The sequence below is a fragment of the Protopterus annectens genome, chromosome 13.part0 (assembly GCF_019279795.1).
Source record: "Protopterus annectens isolate FY-2018-M chromosome 13.part0, PAN1.0, whole genome shotgun sequence".
Taxonomy (NCBI): domain Eukaryota; kingdom Metazoa; phylum Chordata; order Ceratodontiformes; family Protopteridae; genus Protopterus; species Protopterus annectens.
In genome coordinates, this window is record NC_056747.1 from 261,387,635 (window position 1) to 261,396,644 (window position 9,010).

General features: G+C 34.6%; 1 pseudogene; it reads right to left on the reverse strand.

Annotated features, from left to right (window-relative positions):
- The window catches only part of LOC122787889, a 112,277-nt pseudogene extending 105,936 nt beyond the window's left edge, over positions 1-6,341 (reverse strand).
- Between the last annotated feature and the right edge of the window lie 2,669 nt (positions 6,342-9,010).

Here is a 9,010-nt window from a genome sequence, read left to right on the forward strand (position 1 = left end):
CTTCAGCAATCTGGAAGAGTCACCTCGTGGAAAAAAAAAACATACAAGATGTGCCCACGAACTTCCCAAATGCCACCTTCTAGCAGAAATTATAAGCAACCATCACATTTTCTCTGTCTCACTAAAATTAGCCATGCCACCCCCCTGTACCCATCTTCTTTGCTCGAGAATTCTTTAAAATGAAAACACGATAGTGCAGTAGTGCAATATCGGCTTGATAAATCAGTGCCGATATTGTGGTTGCAGTAACGGTAACGACTGAAGTGATAAAATTGTTTTTATCTGCTGTTTACTAGGTTTTGTCATGCTTCTGCTGACTTTGAATTATTGATGCACAACACATCTTCACAGTCCCTTATTGATTTTAGTGCATTTGTTGTTTTACTGCTGAAGTGTCTGCTTCTTTCTTGTTTTTGCAAGGGAAACTGGGTGTTTTATAATGCACTGGCTGTCAGTTCATCTTTGTTGCAGGCAATATTTTTGGTATCTCTGATTTCCGTTGCATGTTGACTTCCTTCAACCTGTGAATTAGCCTTTGCAAGCTTTTATCATGGCGTGTCAACCAGTTGACTTTAGACGGTTAAGGCGAGATTTCATTAAGCATGGCTGGTTAAGTAAGGGAAATGGATGCAGCATTTAGCACAGTGCTATGATTAGCAGTATACTGCATTTTGATGTGTTGTTTTTTTATATCAATGCAGTGTTGACCTATTCAGTTTTGAATGTTTTGCATTTAAAATAGGCTCTACTAAGTACTGAAACCAATAGCATGCAATTCTGGGCTTCAGATGGTAAAGGTCCGATAGAATGGTATTAATAAAAATAGAAAAATAAGAGACCCTTTACTGGAGAGAAGAATATTTTGGGGTTACTGATCCATTTTTTTTTTTTTTTTACTTTAAAGAATCTGAAGGACAGAAAAATCTCTGAATCATGCAGAGGCTTGGGGACTGACAGCTAGCCAAGATGGATCAGGAAATGGATCAAATTGGACGTTAAGGAATAGCGTTCACATTAGGTTGCCTTTGTCCATACTTGGCAGAATTTCTTCTGTAAGGGTTCACAGAATGGTCACAATTATTTTCCCCAAATTAAATCCATTCTGTTTCAAAGATATTATTGCAGGTCGGATGATAGCTGGCTGCAGATATTTTTTTCCTAGATTTTTAGCTAATACTAGCAATACAGATAATGAGCAGAAGTGGAATGTTTTATTGGTCTTGCATGGGCAGAGGCCTGACTAGTGCTGATTCCCACACACTGGGCATATGGTTAGATGTAAGGCATGTGTTATAAATGTGAACTAGAAATTATTTTGAATTCTCTGAAGTGGAAAAAGAATCAAGGTGTCAGATTACTAAAGCAAAGAGAACTATCAGTAGGGACTTTTTATTTATTTATGTGTTTATTTATGTATTTATTTATTTATTTTGTTTTGCTTCTCTGAAGGAAAAGGGCAGGAGGTTGTGTGTGCTTGGAGGAAGAGTAGAGAATTCCTGGAGAAAATCTGTTACAAAGAGCTGTCCTTCTGAAAACTGAATTGTGTCTTGTAAATGTCTTGATAAGACATTCAACACCTCCCCATACTTAGGCATCAAACATAAACTCTTCCACAAAAATGTTAATCCCTGTGCAGCTGGCTTACAAAGAGAGCCCATGAAGCTGCTGTACCTCCTGCAAATGTTTTGTTAGCAAATGCTCATCAGTGTTTGTGCTATAAAATTTGAAAGCAGTGTTAGTAGCACAACAGAGAGCATGCTTGCTTTTAATGCAAAAGGTTGAGGGTTTTACTGCCACACCATGTAGATGGATTGCTGATACTGTGTTGTACTTTAAGGGGGAGGGTTCTGCAGCCCTGAGTGTGTCCTCCTTTGGACGAGATGCCTAGGGACTATGAACCTGTTGTTGGTTTCATAGGATCATATGAAGTTATTAGGCTACTGGCCATGAGGCCTTTCCAAGCCTAGCCAAAGTTTTGGGCCCATATTTGCCATCCATTCCCTATTACAACAATATCAACTTACCAACTTTTTAAATGTAACATAGCCAATTTATTCTTCAAGAGCAGCAGGCACTGAATTTGTAGATGAAATAGTGAAATATAAAGTTTTCTAGCAGCAACCTCATCATTAGTTATAGACCTCTTTAATGTGGAATTATTCAGATGACTTTCACTTCTGCAGAGATAATGCATATTGACTGATATTGGTGGAGTTTTTTTTTTATTTAGGCTGCTGACATTGAGCAGTAACACCTTGAGCATCAGTTTAGCTGATTTTGCTATGATAGTAGTGTTGTCAATTTGGCACTGCCTTAAAAATACACTGAGTGTGGATAAAGTTTTAGGCAGTAATCAAAAGCCTTGAGGGGAAAGATGCAGACCATCCATGTCCACCCAAGCTGACAAATATTGAATCCACTTAGAGTTAACACCAGAAAGTCAGCCAGTTGTTGAAGCAATAATTTTTGGCTCATATTGTGGCGTCATCATCAGTGATGGTAATATGCTGTCAGTGCTAGCCTCATACTAGCTTGAAAGCTCCAAAATGTCTCTCTTCATATAGTCCAGGGATGTACATCTCAGGTCATTTATACCTAAATGGACAATGATGGAATCATACTGGTACCTGTAGTGTAATGTCTTGAGTGTGTATGTGATCTGCTGGATCCTCGCTCAAGATGAGCAACTAACAATTAACTTCTTGTTCACCCTTGGCATCAGTGTATCTGGGTAGTGCATTTTCTTGTCTTAAGGGCTTATTGTTTGGGGCTCCACTGAGAGTGACAATATGTGTGGTGTTAGGCGTTTTCTTCTAACTACCTTTGGGCTTGCTGAGACATAGCTTTGACAGCAGGTGTTGTAGGTGATCTTTGTTATTTGGAAAAATTGTTTCTAAGTGCTTCAGCATATGTTAGTTTGTATGTGTGCTGTGTGTTGTGTGTGTGGTTTTGAAAAACTGATGTGGGCTTGTATGCAAGAGTTTAGTCTCCATTGTCATTGATAAGTAAGCCTATCACATACAGTGTCTGCTTCTTTTTAAGTGGTTGTTGAGTCAATTGCTATATTGTGTTAAGATGCCCATATTTGCCAAGCTGGCTACAGAGAAGTTATAAAACTGCATAACTGTACTGTCCAGTCCTTTGGTGAGCTGCGGGGGTTGGTGTATTGGGGTTATTGCTTTGTTGGTGCACAGTGATAAAGATGCTTTATTGGTGCAAATTATACAAAACAGTACTAAATTGTTACAAATGTAATGTTTACACAACAGTGAATTCAACTTAATCTGTGCATACTGCCACTCAACACCCAGCTAGCTGCACAATGCTTGTCAGCATATAAATCATTTGCTGTATTTTGTTGCTTTACAGGGTACAGTTTTATGGGCCATTCTACAGGGAAAATTCACTTTCTATGTGTTTGCTGCTATACATGGTGCTGCTAACTCATGCAAACACGCAAATTTTAAAAAGCAGCATATAAAAAGAAACCTAACTAATTAGTTCTCTGGCCAGTAAATACTACACTACAAGTCCTTTTGTGGATTTCTCAACTCATATAGACCAGGCAAACACCTCTTGCCACACGAACATTAAAGCAAGTCCTCCTAATGTGAAAACAAAGTATAAGAGACACGCAAATACTATGTTGTACAGCAATTAAACAACTAGCTGGAAATCCTGTGCTGAAGACAATTTCAAGACAGTCTTACAACAGTAGCAGTAAGAGAAAGAGGAATTTTTTTTTTTTACAAAAAAATATGGTGAAATGCATGCATAAATGTAGGAAACAATAGCAGTTATAAAACAAATGACGAACTATGAAGAATAAATCCAGAAGCACAATAGCAAAAACGGACAACTGAAAAAAGTATGCCACTGTTTATTGCGACAAAAAAAAAACAAATAAAATGGTAAGCGCTTTCGGCTGCGTTACTCCAGCCTTCATCAGACATTTTCAAAATATTGGTTGTGCCATTATATACTGCAGTTAATCCAACCAATGATTCAATTAATTAATCAATCAAATACTAATGCAAAATAATGTGCATAAAATTCTCTACTACATAAATACTATTTGATAATAAAACTACGTTGATATGAATATATAACTATATAAATATTGCACAAACCATGATTGATATGTTAAATGTTCCTAAACGTATTATAATTATAAAATTAAACATACTATACAAATCCCTACTTACTACGATGTATAAAACAGTATATGCATCAATAAATATATATATAGAAAATAAAAAACAAAAAATAAAAAATAATGAAAAACACATACAATAAATAATTTATATATAAATATATATATATATTGAAATATAATACATATCAATCCACCATATAATGACAAGATAATAATACACCAAAATTTTACCTATTAAAAGACCTTAATTTTAAAATACTAGTAATGGAGATGTAATCATTCAGTCCTGGAAATTGTGTGGCATTTAAATATACCTGCCACCAATATTCTTTGGATTCTAATGTAGTTTCCCAAGGACCTTTTCTAGGTGATGGAATCACTTGTTCCAATATTAAAAATTTTAAATTATGCGCTGAATATTGTACTATGTGTCTATATAATGCATTATTTTCTGAATGTCTACTAATATCATAAACATGCTCATAAATGCGCTGCTTTAACTTTTGTTCAGTTTTACTAATATAATAAGCTGAACATTGTGTGCATAATGCTGCATACAGTACCCTGGAGGTGTTACAATTATATCTTCCTTTTACTTGTATAAAAATATTATTAATAAATACCTGCTCAGTTTCCATAATATACGAGCAATACTTGCACATGTTACATTTTCTCATAATACCTATTGAATTTCTTTGCATTTGTGAACAAGCGTTACACCAATCTTTAAGATTCCTATCTCTTTTATATATGATAGAAGGCTGTACTCCTAATAAATTTGCCAATAGCACATCACCCTTAATAAAAAAACAATTTTTTATAATCAATTCCTTTATACACTCCGAGTCTTGCGTATAAGTAGTGATAAATGCTGTATTAGCCTTATTAAATGAACCCACATTTGGATGAGGGGCATTACTGAAATTGTTTTCACCCATTACTCCAGTGCATTGCACAATGACATTATGCACCGAAGATTGTGGAATTATAATTTCAGAACCTTCCAATAGCGGTCTGTAAAAACCACTTTTTCTCTTGGTTACTACTTCATGTAATATAGGTTCAACAAAATGCTGTGGATATTCTCTATTTAAAAACATATTAACTATATGCTGACATTCATTCATAAATTCATCAATGTCAGAAACCATTCGTGCTGCATGCACTAGCTGCCCTTTTAGAACTGCTTTTTTTACATATTGAGGATGATGACTATAAAAGTGCAAGAATTTGTTAGAATATGTCTTCTTACGATAAATATTAGCCTTTCATTTATTATGTACCCAATCATTTTGTAAAAGAATATCTAAATATGCTATACTATTTCTGTCTGACTCATATGTAAAAATTAAAAAATCAGTAGTGGAGTTGATATACTTTATAAATTCTTCAATTAGTTCTGGAGGCCCATTCCAAAGGAAAAATAAATCATCCAAAAACCGACTATATAACTGTATGTATTGCATAAATTCAGATGGGAACAAAAATCTATGTTCCCAAACTGCCATGATAACATTTGCATATAACGTACCTATGGGAGAACCCATCACTACTCCCTTAATTTGTTTGAAGTAATGTCCATCATGGTAAATATAATTGTTGGACAAAACAAGTTCTAAAAGATCTACCAATGTATTAAGCTCACCTTGGGGTGTAGGTATGATTTCAAAAAAGAAATCAGTGAACCAAGTAATGCCCAACTGTAACGGTATGCAGGTAAATAAATCTTTTACATCCACTGTGATGAATACGATTTCATCAATTTTATCAATAGGTAAAATATTTACCTTAGTAAGAAAATCCCAGGAATCACAACAAATATATTGTAAATTTTTTACTTTATCTTTTAACTTCATATCAATATATTTCGCTATGTAATAAGTTTTTGAGCCACTACCATCTACTATGGGATGCATAGGTGTATGCTGCACGTCCTTATGCAGCTTTGGTGCTCCAAACATTACAGGAATCCTGGGATTTTTACCTGCATATAGTAAGAGGCTTCATTAGTAATTTGCCCCTGCCATAACATATCCTCAAGCATATAATCAATTCTGGAATAAGAAATATCAATCTCATTGATGGATACTTCAGAATATGCTTCATCATACAAGATATGCAACAGTTGTTGATTATAATCAAATACATTCATGATCACAAGTCCACCCCCTTTATCAGGTTGCATGATACGAACATCATTAGTAGCTTTTAGTTAATTTAAAATATCTTGTTGAGCTTTTGAAAAGTTATTAAATTGACATTGTCGTTTATTATACTGCAACAAATGTCTAAAGTCAAGCTCACATATTTCTTCAAACAATTTTATTCTAGGATGCAGCGGTGGATTTTTCAAACTGGGAACATACATGGAATTAGTTTCCATGCTTGGGGCTCCTTGATGCAAAACCGTTAAATTCATTTTCCTCGTGAACAGCTTTAACTCAGTTAATAAGTCAGTAATTTTGGCCCTTTTCGCTGGTACATAAGTAAGGCCCTTACTAAAAATATCAGCATGCTCAATAGTTAAAATAGCTTGACTATAATTATAAATATGATAATCACCAGTGGTACTAGTAATAAGCTGATAGCCATTGTCATCGTCCAAAAAATTATTATTCAAACTTACAGTATTCAATTGTAATTGCTTCGTGAATCTATCCTCTGCCTCCTCCATGTTCTCATGTTGTTGTTTCTCAATTTGTAACCCTCCTTGTTCCGAAGTCGCTCTGAGCAACGAAGATTGTTGTTCTCTAAAGGGAATTGTTGAGTATTATTATCCTGATTATTTTGCACTTGTGCGCCATTGCTATTCAAGGGAGGAAACACAGCCTCTGTTTGATCATCCCGTTCCTGTGCTCGCGATGGTTTTGGATAGGCTTGACCTTTGGAATAATCCATCTTGTCCCTCTCCAATTTACGGGTTTTTTCTTTCCACCACGACAGTACTATATTTGTCAATCTGCATGAAAATCTCAGAATACTGATTTTGGCAAGCTGAAAATGCTGTTTGCTGTTTGATTTTATTATCAAGTTCTTCTATTTTAATGTTTAGTTCATCCATCAGTATCACATTATGCTTTATTAATACCTGGAGAAACTCACATCCCTGCCAATCAAATAACTGCACCAAGTCCTTATGCAAGGCACTGTGCTCCTTCAAGCCTGTTGGATATTTCCAGTATCTGAAACCCTTAGGCATCTGTTGCCTTTTTATACACTCATTAAAATATACATTTTCATGTACAAGTTTCCGATATCGCCATACTAGATCATGAAATTCATCCAGCATAGTAGAGAAACTTGGAGTGCTGATATTCCTCACCATACCATTATTTTGCACTTGATTTAACCATTGGTGCAACTGAAACGGATCATTATTAGTGCCATCTCTTATTGCCCCACCAGGCTCATGAACCTGTATCTGTCCCGGCGGTATGCTGTCCAAACTTTCAGTACTGTCCAATCTGTTAGTGCCAAAATCCGGTAACCTTGTGACACCATTATTACCAGAAAGCTGCTGTATTAATTGAGTTAGACTCGTAACTGACTGTTGCAAATTATCAAATTCTGCTCTAGTTACCACAGTTGCCACATCTTGCGTGCTGCCAGAAGACATACCAGACCATAAAACAAATCACGAACTATGAAGAATAAATCCAGAAGCACAATAGCAAAAACGGGCAACTGAAAAAAGTATGTCACTGTTTATTGCGACAAAAAAACAAATAAAATGGTAAGCGCTTTTGGCTGCGTTACTCCAGCCTTCATCAGACATTTTCAAAATATTGGTTGTGCCATTATATACTGCAGTTAATCCAACCAATGATTCAGTTAATTAATCAATCAAATACTAATGCAAAATAATGTGCATAAAATTGGAACAAGTGAGTCCATCACCTAGAAAAGGTCCTTGGAAAAGTATATTAGAATCCAAAGAATATTACATGCCACACAATTTCCAGGACTGAATGATTCCATCTCCTTTACTAGTATTTTAAAATTAAGGTCTTTTAATAGGTAAAATTTTGGTGTATTATTATCTTGTCATTATATGGTGGATTGATATGGAGTATATTTCAATATATATATTTTTATATATAAATTACTTATTGCATGTGTTTTTCATTATTTTTTTTTTGTTTTTTATTTTCTATATATATATTTATTGATGCATATACTGTTTTATACATCATAGTAAGTAGGGATTTGTATAGTATGTTTCATTTTATAATTATAATAAGTTTAGGAACATTTAACATATCAATCATGGTTTGTGCGATATTTACATAGTTATATATTCATATCAACGTAGTTTTATTATCAAATTGTATTTATGTAGTAGAGAATTTTATGCACATTAATTATATAACACAATTAATGTTTTCTGAAAGCATACAAGCTGTTTGTCACATCTGTGATGGGAAAAATAGATGAGAAAAGAACAGACAGCAATCTGTAAGTGGGAGCACAAGCAGTAACATGTGCCTAAGCATGGGTAATCCTAAATTTAGATTAGGGTATGGATTTGGGAAATTGTTCCTGTCTGGAGGCGTAAACATCATCTGTTAAAATTTACATAGTTTTGTGTGTTTGTTCTAAGTTAGCTGGGGATGGTGGTGTTTTGAAAATGTGTTTAGTTTTGTTGTCAGAGAATTTTCAGTAAAGTAAAAAGGCTGTTTTTTTAATAAACAAACATCTTTATTAAATTATCACATAAGATATAGACAATCTTACATTTACATAAATGACAAACAAACAACATTGACACCCATACCACTCAACTATACATGTTTTCGCAGAATGGCCAGATTTTTGCCTCATATTTTTTAGGTCCATTTGCAATAAAATTGTGAT